General features: G+C 43.0%; 1 pseudogene; it reads right to left on the bottom strand.

Annotated features, from left to right (window-relative positions):
* Positions 1–7,107: 7,107 nt before the first annotated feature.
* Positions 7,108–7,582, bottom strand: LOC105723856 (skin secretory protein xP2-like; annotated as a pseudogene).
* Positions 7,583–9,504: the final 1,922 nt, after the last annotated feature.

The raw sequence follows: 9,504 nt of genomic DNA, 5'->3' as shown, positions 1-9,504 counted from the left end.
AGTGCTAGGATTACAGGTGTTAGCCATGCCCAGCCCTAATAATCCTACTCTTAATTGAATTTTACTAAAAGCCATTGATTATTGGCCAAATATGTCACTCATTTTCCTTTACAAATCCTGTGGCTTCATTTGTAGCTTATGGATTTTAGAAGCAAACAGGCTTATAGCATCATAAAAGGGAGGCTATGCTCAACAATTGTTAAAATTTACACACACACACACACACACACACACACACACACAGAGAGAGAGAGAAAGAGAGATTGTGCCCTTTTGGGTTTTTCTATATTCTATCCTTGAGATCCAGAGACCAACAAGATAAAATGCTGGCACTTGGCAATCCCCACGGTCAGCCATTCACCTCCCTCTTTGGCATCCCTCTGTCTACCAGATGCCACTTCTCTCTGCCCAGCTGAAACACCATGTTGATAAAAGTGGCTCCCATAACCTACTGCCAGGGCCAGCCTCCCCCTTGGGTCATGGCAGAGTCAGTTTTCACTGCAGAAGATGGGTATAGACCAACCTGAAGAGTCTTCTATATTGGATAAGTTTACTGCACTTGACTTTCAGATTGATGTAAGAAACATGTCAATGATGTAAAGTCAATAGAGCTCGAGAACCCTCTCTGGGTGCTTCTACTGGATGATAGCTAAGAGAAGCCTGCAAATGTCTAGGCACTAGTGCGAGATCCATTTAATGTGGTTAGCAAAGCTGACAGTTTGCACAGTTTAAATCTCATCCAGTGAAAGCTCAAGCCCTATCAAATAACAGTTGAAAAGAAAAATGTGAGAGAGAGGAGAGAGAGGGGTAATTTTAAAGCCAGAATTACCAAACAGTCCCATTTGTATGCAGGCAAATTTATGTTTCCATGAGAATCTGCCAGGCTGCTCTAGCAGTTTTAGCAATGCATTGCTCTACCCACGTTTATCAAATATTTAAACACCCCATTTTTATTGAGCCATAATGTCTGCTGAATATGTAAGCAAAAGAAGAAGGATGAATTTTCTTTTTCACAGCAAGATTACAATGGCAACTCTTTGTTCATCATCTGTTCCCATTTATAGAATAAAGTCACATTTGGATTATCTAATTTGCCAGAAATAAATAAATAAATCATTCTCTGTCTTCCATAAATACATATTATCTAGGTCCAAATCAATTGATTGATCTATCACAACATTAATTGATCAGCGTAGCATCTGTCTGTCCATTTATTCATCTGAGAGAGAAGCAGATGACATTTAATTAGTTCCATAATGGAATAACACTTTTCCTTCAATTAGCACATCCAGGAATGTGATAAGAAGGTTCTATTTCTTGAAAGCAAGCAATATTTATTATTTCATTGCACCGGCTCTAACAAATCAGTTTAGACTGAATAGCTCAAATTTAAAATGAGTATCATTGGTCAGAAATATCCATTTTGAGTTTGGTGCCTAGATTATAGTCTGTAAATCTCCATAGCAAATGATTGCAGCTCCAGTAAACTAAACCAATGTCCAAACCACCTTGCTCATTACGATGGACCGTAATCAGTGAACTCATAAAACGATTGGAGCTGAAATCATATTTTGCACTCACAGCAGCAATGCAATAACAAATAAGCCATAGAGAGGAATATACATACTCATTTTTCCTCCCTACACAAACACACTAACCTCACTTTCTCACTTTCTAGCTGTATAAGAGTCAACACAGTGACGCTCCAAAATACAGTGACAAATCATGTTTGATGAAGGGGACAGCTTCTGCAGTAGGGCTTTCCATTCACTGGGGATCAGTGGATGGTTTGTGAAGGTCTCTCTCTAAAAAGTCAGAATCATAATTCCAAGTCCAGAGGCCAGGAATTTGTTTTCATAGTGTCAAAACCACATTTTAAAGAGGCAATGTGTATTCTGGTATCTTTGTGCTGGGTTGGTGTTCTGCTTGTTACAGAGACTACTGAGGTTTTACAATGCAGAGTTTAGGTCAAGAATGAAAAGTTTTGAAGATTTACATTTTTCTTCAGCATTGACCTTTTGGCTTTATTCCTTAATTAAGCAAAGACATGGCAGCAAAAGGGAGTATTATGGGCCTGCTGTATCCCCAGGGCGTTATGAGACACCAGACAGAGTTAAGCTATCTCAAGACAACCATGTTCTGTGGAGTTACTTTATTGCTATTATAAAAAATCTTTATTATGGGAAAAAAATATGTATTTTTATGCCAGAAGAAGATGAAGATGACAGTTAAGCTGTTGAAAGGTAGTTTCAGTTGAGCCTCGTGCCCACTGAGATTGTAAAACACCCAAGACTAGGGGAGGTGCCCTGATGGAATCTTAAGAAATCTAAAGGGGTATATTAATCTTTGTGAAATTCATAGTTGGAACAGGGTACCATTAACTGGCACTTTCCAGTTATCAAGATATTTTATGAAACTGAAAAAAGTCCTATTATACCCGCTAACAGGGCCAACTTTGGGGGTGTGGCTAATAAAATCATCTCTTTCCAGATTGTCTTGACTGTAAGAACCTTGAGATTCTGAATCCCCAGTGATGGCTGCTGCTTTTATTACAGGCTGCTTAGCAGGGCACTTCTGCAGAAGCTTTTGTGTGAGTTTGCTTTTCTTTGACCAAGGTGGGGAAAACTTTAATTGAAGACTTTTTAATTGCTGCATTTTTCTTTTCCATTGAGAATCTGGTACTTTTCGATTACATTTGCATTGTTTTTAAAGCAAATAAACTGCCCGATCCACACTGAAAAAGAGTCACCTTGACTTAAACCACTCACACATCTTTCCATTGATGTTTGTCAAAGTAAGACTTCTTTTTAAAAGAATGTTTAACTACTTAAACCTTTCATCATGAGGCTCCTTTGCTACCAAGAAAATTTATATACTTGCTCATCTATTAATCTTTGTGTTTATTACTTATATATCTGTCCCACTAAATGCCAGAGAAATTTTGAAGTGGCTCTTGGATTTATCTTCCCCTGGCTTTTACTAATGAATCTTCTAGGAACTACCTCCTGAACTCTACCTGTCTCTTATGTGTATGTAGCCTAGGAACAAATAATAGAATTATGTCCCTTCTACCCAAGGTAGGAAGAGATGAATTGGGACCTTTAATCCACACTTTGCGTTCTGACCAGGGGAAATTCAGCTAGCACGAGCAGGGGATTGGCCGAGCGCAGTGGCTCACGCCTGTAATCCCAACACTTTTAGAGGCAGAAGCAGGTGCATCTCTTGAGGCCAGGAGTTCAAGACCAGCCTGGCCAACATGTTGAAACCCGTCTCTACTAAAAAATGCAAAAATTAGCCGGGTGTGTTGTTGTGTGACTGGAGTCTCAGCTGCTTGAGAAGCTAAGGCATAAGAGTCACTTGAATCTGGGAGGTGGAGGTTGCAGTGAGCTGAGATTGTGCCGCTTTACTCCGGCCTGGGCTACAGAATGAGACTCTTGGCTCAAAAAAAAAAAAGAGCAGCAGAGAATCATTGAATTATCAGCATCTTTTGGTTGGCAAAAGAGTTGCAGTCTCACCTGGTATAATCCAAGTTAAGAGGAAGCCAAGGACCCATGTTCAAAAGGGGCAGTTCACAGAACATATTTATTTGCCAGAAGGCAAGACCCTTGTTTCTCCATTTGTGAGGTACCACCTTTAGAGCCAGCCCTATGATCAGTGAGTTACGGAGTGACAGTCCTCACTATCCAAGCCGACCATTTGGCCTCCTTCATGAGAATCGAATTCTACCAAGAAGCAAAAGCCAAAACAAAAAAATGCAAGAACAAAAAACCCTGTGTTTCTATGTAAAGAAAGACTGAGGTGAATTTTTAAATAAATTGCTATTTTCCTGTCACATTGCTAAGCAGATTTCACATGAGGACGTTTATAGCACTGGTCTTGCTGCAGTTGGCCACCTCAGAATCAGGAGCTCCAAGTGGCCTCCCATCCATCCTCTCTTCCTGCTGCCGCTCAGGAGCTCCACGGGGCAAATGTGTGGTGCACACATTAATGTGCGCTGAAAATCTCTCAACTCAAGGTTATGACCCACTTTTTAGCTATTTTTTTTTCAGTATAATGAAACTGGCTTCCAGTCGTTTGGAAAAGTCCCGTAAGTCATAATGGGACTTCACTTGTTGATCCGCACAAGTGATTTGTGCCGAGCCTATTTTGCGAATTGCACGTGAAGGAGCAGCAAGATAGACAAGATGAGACACCGTCTTTGCTACCGTCAGGAACATCATGGTGTTGGGGAAGAGGAACACGTTCCTTTTGCCCTCTCACTCACTGAGATGTGAACCAGCAAGAGAAGTTCCAGCTGGACCTAGAGAGAAATGGAGCTGGAGGGGATTTGGGTGTGGGGCGGCGAGGAGTGGACCTGTAACTGAGAGGAATCCTGGTGGCTAATTTTACTCTCTGAAGACTTCGATATTCAGAGTCCTTTCCTTATGGTGGAAAACGTGTCCTGGCTTCCAGCTTCCTAGAGAGAATCCCATTTTAGTTTTCCATTTTATTATATTCTTGTTTTGGATAGACTTTGTTTCGTAGTATAAGTTTTTTCTGTCCACCCTAGAGAAAGCTGCTCAGATTATACGTATTGTAATTCAAACCATTCAGTCCACAGCTCCATGTTCCTTTCCAAATACCAGGTGGCATCCAGTTGGCCCTATGAGCTGCTCCAAATAAGAGATATCTCTTTCTGTTGTGAAAGTAATCTCAGGAGATTGATGTCACGGAATGTCCCCGGCATAGCCGTCAAGTATGTAGATTCAAAACTTCACCATTTTTTTTGTCAATTTTCAGAGCTTATTGAGTCATTTGTGTGTTTCTTCTCTTCAGAAATGCTGTGCACTCTTCCTGCCGTGCTCTTTTATTTTGAAGACCCCAATGCAGACCACCTCGGAGTCAGGGGAAAAGCCTTCCCATAATGAACCAGTGTGAGCAATGCAGGGAAAATATGGTGCAGAACTGACCAAAAAGCAAGTTCTAGTTTTCTTACTTTTAAAGGATTATATCAAGCAGGTTTAAAATAATGGAAAGTATGTGGTCTCTCTGTGTGTGGTAGCAGAAAGGTGACTGCCACCAATGAGACAAAGTTATACAGACTAGGTGTATTGTAAAACACTTGAAATGCTATGTACATAACAAGGTTAGAGTACTTGGCCCTTAGGAACAAAATGCAACTCATATATTTGTGCTGGGATTCCAGGTTTGAATGGAAGCAGCCAAGAAACCGTAAGTCAAACACACAGTCCAACTATTATTTCTTGTTATTATCACCAGCATTTTCTGATTCCTCTTTTGTTGTTGTTGTTGCTTGTTTGTTTGTAATGCTACCAAGAAGTAGAAGAGTAAAATCTGAGCGAGGTAGGTGATGATTAGCATCTGCCAGGGAGACTTCTGGGTAATTGATTATTCAGTAAGAATTACCTAAAGACAGAATTGGACCATTATGAGAAAGTAATACAGAATTGATGTCATATACACACACATAAACCTCATCAAATCCAGTTCCCCATCTTTTGCCCAACTCATGAAAATTCCAAAGAGCTTTATTCAATCAAATTTTTGACTTGGGGGTCCCAGACAAATCCCACTGTAGGTGATGCTATTTCACCTAATTAAGCCCCATGGGTGAGTAGATTCAGTAAAGAAGAAATTCCAAGTCATTGCACTTGGCAAAGTGATTGTTACTGAAGGATTCCGAGTGTTCCAAATTCCACTAGTCATGAAGGGACTCAAAAAAGGAAACATTCTCCTTTCCACTTGCAATTTGTTCATTTTGTAGTGAGCAAGCGCCAAAGGCCTTCCCTCCCTCCCTCTCTCCCTCCCTCCCTTCCTTCTTTCCTCCCTTCCCCTCTTCCTTTCTTCCTTCCTTCCAAGGTTTTTGCCTGAGCATCCAGAACTTAATCATGTAGCCATTTTACATAAAAACTATGTCTACGTCTGAAATTACAACAGGATTAGGTCACAGGTGGGTGTGGTGGCTCACCCCTATAATCCCAGCACTTTGAGAGGCTGAAGTGGGCAGATCACTTGACCAAAATGGTGAAACTTGTCTCTACTAAAGCTACAGAAAACTTAGCCGGGCCAATGCCTGTAGTCCTAGCTACTCGGGAGGCTGAGGCAGGAGAATCACTTGAACCCAGAAGGCAGAGCTTGCAGTGAGCCAGGATGGGGCCACTGCACTCCAGCCTGGGCAACAGAGCAAGACCCCGTCTGGGAAAATAAAATAAAATTAAAAATAAAAAAACATAACGTTGTTAGTTCACATAATACTAACTGGTTTCTGATCCAAAATGTTAGCTTGTGAGCCACTATTTTGTGTTGCTGTTCTTTGTACTCGTTAGTGTATTAGCACTTGAATCCAATACTTAATAAAGATAATAATCACTAACAGCAATCTTGTACCTGGTGGTGTTGCAGTGTCATTAGAATTCTGTTGTGATGTTTACCTCTCATTTTTCCTTAAGAAACTGGGTTGCTTCCTCCGTCCCGAGACCCGCGGGGAAGTCAGAAAGCCAACGTTGGAGATAACGTGGCAATGCATTTTAAGAAGAATCAGCTCCTAAGAACTGGGGAGAAAATATATTATCGGACTTTGCAGACGTAAACACGCCCTAGCAGGTTGGAGCCTGCGAGGAGTAAGGTTTCCCTGATCGCGGGTCCCCCTCCAGCCCGCCCCTAGCGCGGGCGTCCATTGCACGACGCCCGTGGCCGCCGCTCCCAGGGGAGCCGGGCCCTCGCGCTCCCTCCAGGATGGGACAGGATATGACAGCCCGGTTTGTGCACCAGCATCCTTAATATTTCCTTCCTTTCAGAAGCAAATAGAGCGTTCCCTTATCTGAATGCTAATTTCCTAGTTAAAAACCCTCCCTTGCTGACAAGGGACTGAAAGAGTTTTAAATCACAGATGTAGAGTATCAAATGCAATAATGCTCTTGCAATAGTGCATTGAAGCCTCAATTAATTAACCCTTGGGCTAAGTAGGCAGGTACATGGCGGTGGCCGCAGGCGGTGGATGGATGAGATTTAAATGTGCATCTCATTTCCCCAGCACGGAGCATGCCGTTTGGTTCAGAAAGGAGTCATTTTGCGCACTCGCCTCATTTACTCGCTGCTTTAATCCTCCTAATTCCACCTGAGATCAGGGGAGAATTGAAAAGGAAGGCGAGGAGCAGGGGCTGCGGGCCGGGCTTTTGTTGAGCGCGGTCCCCGGGGGCCGCGCCGCGCCGGGCCGCGCGGGGGCTCTCGCCTTCCGAGAGGGCGTCGTGGGAAACCTGCGCCGCGAGAGGCAGGGGGATGGGGCGCTTTCGACGCGATTACGGGGTGCGGGCGTCCCCAGCCCAGGCTGCGGCCTGCGCTGGGCGTAGGGGGCGAGGCCGCAGCGCCCCGACGCCAAGTGGGCCTGTGGGTGGAGTGGAGACTTGAGTCCCGCGGCGCTTGGGAGTCCCGCCGCCTGGGGTCAGGAACCGCCTCCCACCCCCAGCCCGGCCCGGCCCGGCCCAGGAGCCACGTCCCGCGCTGACTCGGTGTAACTCTCCAGCTCATTTCTCTCCACGCGATTTACCATCTGTGAACTCGTCTTTAACCTAATAAAAATCATCTAGCTTTTGACTAACAAGAAAAGGAAACAGTGCTCATTGTGGGGTTTGGGGAAAATGGCTTCACTAATGTGCAGGATGAGAACGGAGTGATTTATAGGCGGTTTTAACTGTAGGCTATGATTAGGGGGCTGGTAGTAAGTGCATTAGATGTCTAAGTGTGGCAATAGAGTAAATAGGCGTTTTATTTATCGCAGTGCCAGGGGCCTCTTAGCGGAAGAGCGCTTCTCCAAATTGAAATATAGCAGAGTTTACACTCCTGATTAGGGCTTCAAGCGCAGAGCCCAAGGCTATCAGCTAAGCAGAAACAACGCTTGCTGACACCTAATTGTCACTGGATTAATGTGCAAACAGGGACGGCGAACAGCAACAACAAATAACCTAGTGTCAGAGCCGTTGGTGGCAGTGTCCACTCGCAGTGACTTGGGGCCAAATTGGAGTTTATATGTCAAAACAGGCTCAGATCAATGTGTTGGGCTCCTCCTGCAAAAGGCTGGATGGAGTCGTGGCAGTTGTTGATCTATGTGTGTGTGTGGGCATATTATGTGCCGGGGAGTGGAGGGGAGCAGGCAGACGGAGGAGGTGAAATGCCTTTCCATTAATTTTTTTTCTGCTTTATGCTTCCGAATTCACAGCTATTAAGATAAATTTATGTGAATCAGGTCTTTCTCTCCAGGATCTTGTGACTTTCGCCTGTGTCTCCATATAAAATTTAATAACCTTGTTTGTGAATCAAATCATTCCCACAACAACAGATTCAATCTGGGTTGCCACCTGTCTGGCTTTGGACGGAAGCAACCGAATTGGGCAGCTGGGTTCCAGCCCCTCACAGGGGCTGGTGGTTGGTTGGCTGCCTGGCAGGTCAGTTTGCCCTGGGGTTTTCCAAAAGCAGGAGTAGATGCGGCTGACATCTGAAGGGGAAAGGGAGGATAGCCATCCATATTCCCAAGACCCCCCTTTTCTTCGAATGACCAAATTGGTGGCAGCCCTATTTAAAAAACACAAGAATTCATGAGAGTCTAAAGCAAGTGGGGGAATAGGTTACTATCCAAGAAGTTCTTATGTTCACTCATTTTTCTTCTACAATTAGCCATTTAGGGAGGGAAAAAGTCACAAATACATGAATTATCTTCCTAAATGTATTTCTAAAGTTCTTAAGTTTTATTGAGCATGAAAGTTGGTCTTTCCCTGTGTTAAGGACTGAAGAAGCTATAGAACTAGCTAGTAGCTCAATGGTGCAAAGTCTTATGATTTAAACTTGACATTTGCAATTTTTTGCTGTAAAATATTACTTTCTTTATTTCAGGACTTTAGTTGAAAACCTCGTAATTCCCTTTAAGCTCCATTTGATTGTCAATTGCACAACTCTCTCTAAAGCTTAGGGCTTGTGATTTTCATACACACATGATTTATGCTTTTTGTGTCACAATATAATGTACTTTGATACAGCTCCCACTTATTTCTCTTGCATCATGAGAGATTTTCCTTTTAGAGGCCGGGAGTTTTATAGCGAAGCTATGAACGAGTTGTGATCTGGCTGTAGGTCTCCTTGAATTGTCCAAAATTGCCATTTTTGCTGCCCTATACAATCTTTTGTGCCACTCCATTTAATATGTTTTCAGAAAATGGTGACCTGGATATCTACATATCTGGATAACAGAATGAAATTAATTTCGTTATTGAAAATATCCATAGCAGGCCACAGAAACATCATTCGTTGCCTCAAGTATGGGCAGAGAGAGAGCAGAGCGAGAGTTCTGGATGTGGCAAACACAGATTTCCTTTAGTCCATTTGCTGTCAGTAAATCATAAAGCTGGATTTGCAATGGCAAAACCTCAAATATGTTTTACTGGATCGATTCAATGCATTTTAGTTGTAAAACTCTTAAGGTCATCCAAGCTGCTGATTAGAGCATAAATTAAT

The sequence above is a fragment of the Aotus nancymaae genome, unplaced genomic scaffold (assembly GCF_030222135.1).
Source record: "Aotus nancymaae isolate 86718 unplaced genomic scaffold, 86718_ANA_hifiasm-v0.15.2.pri h1tg000014l, whole genome shotgun sequence".
NCBI lineage: Eukaryota > Metazoa > Chordata > Mammalia > Primates > Aotidae > Aotus > Aotus nancymaae.
The sequence above is the reverse complement of the archived record's forward strand: the minus strand, read 5'-3'. Positions and strand labels throughout refer to the sequence as shown.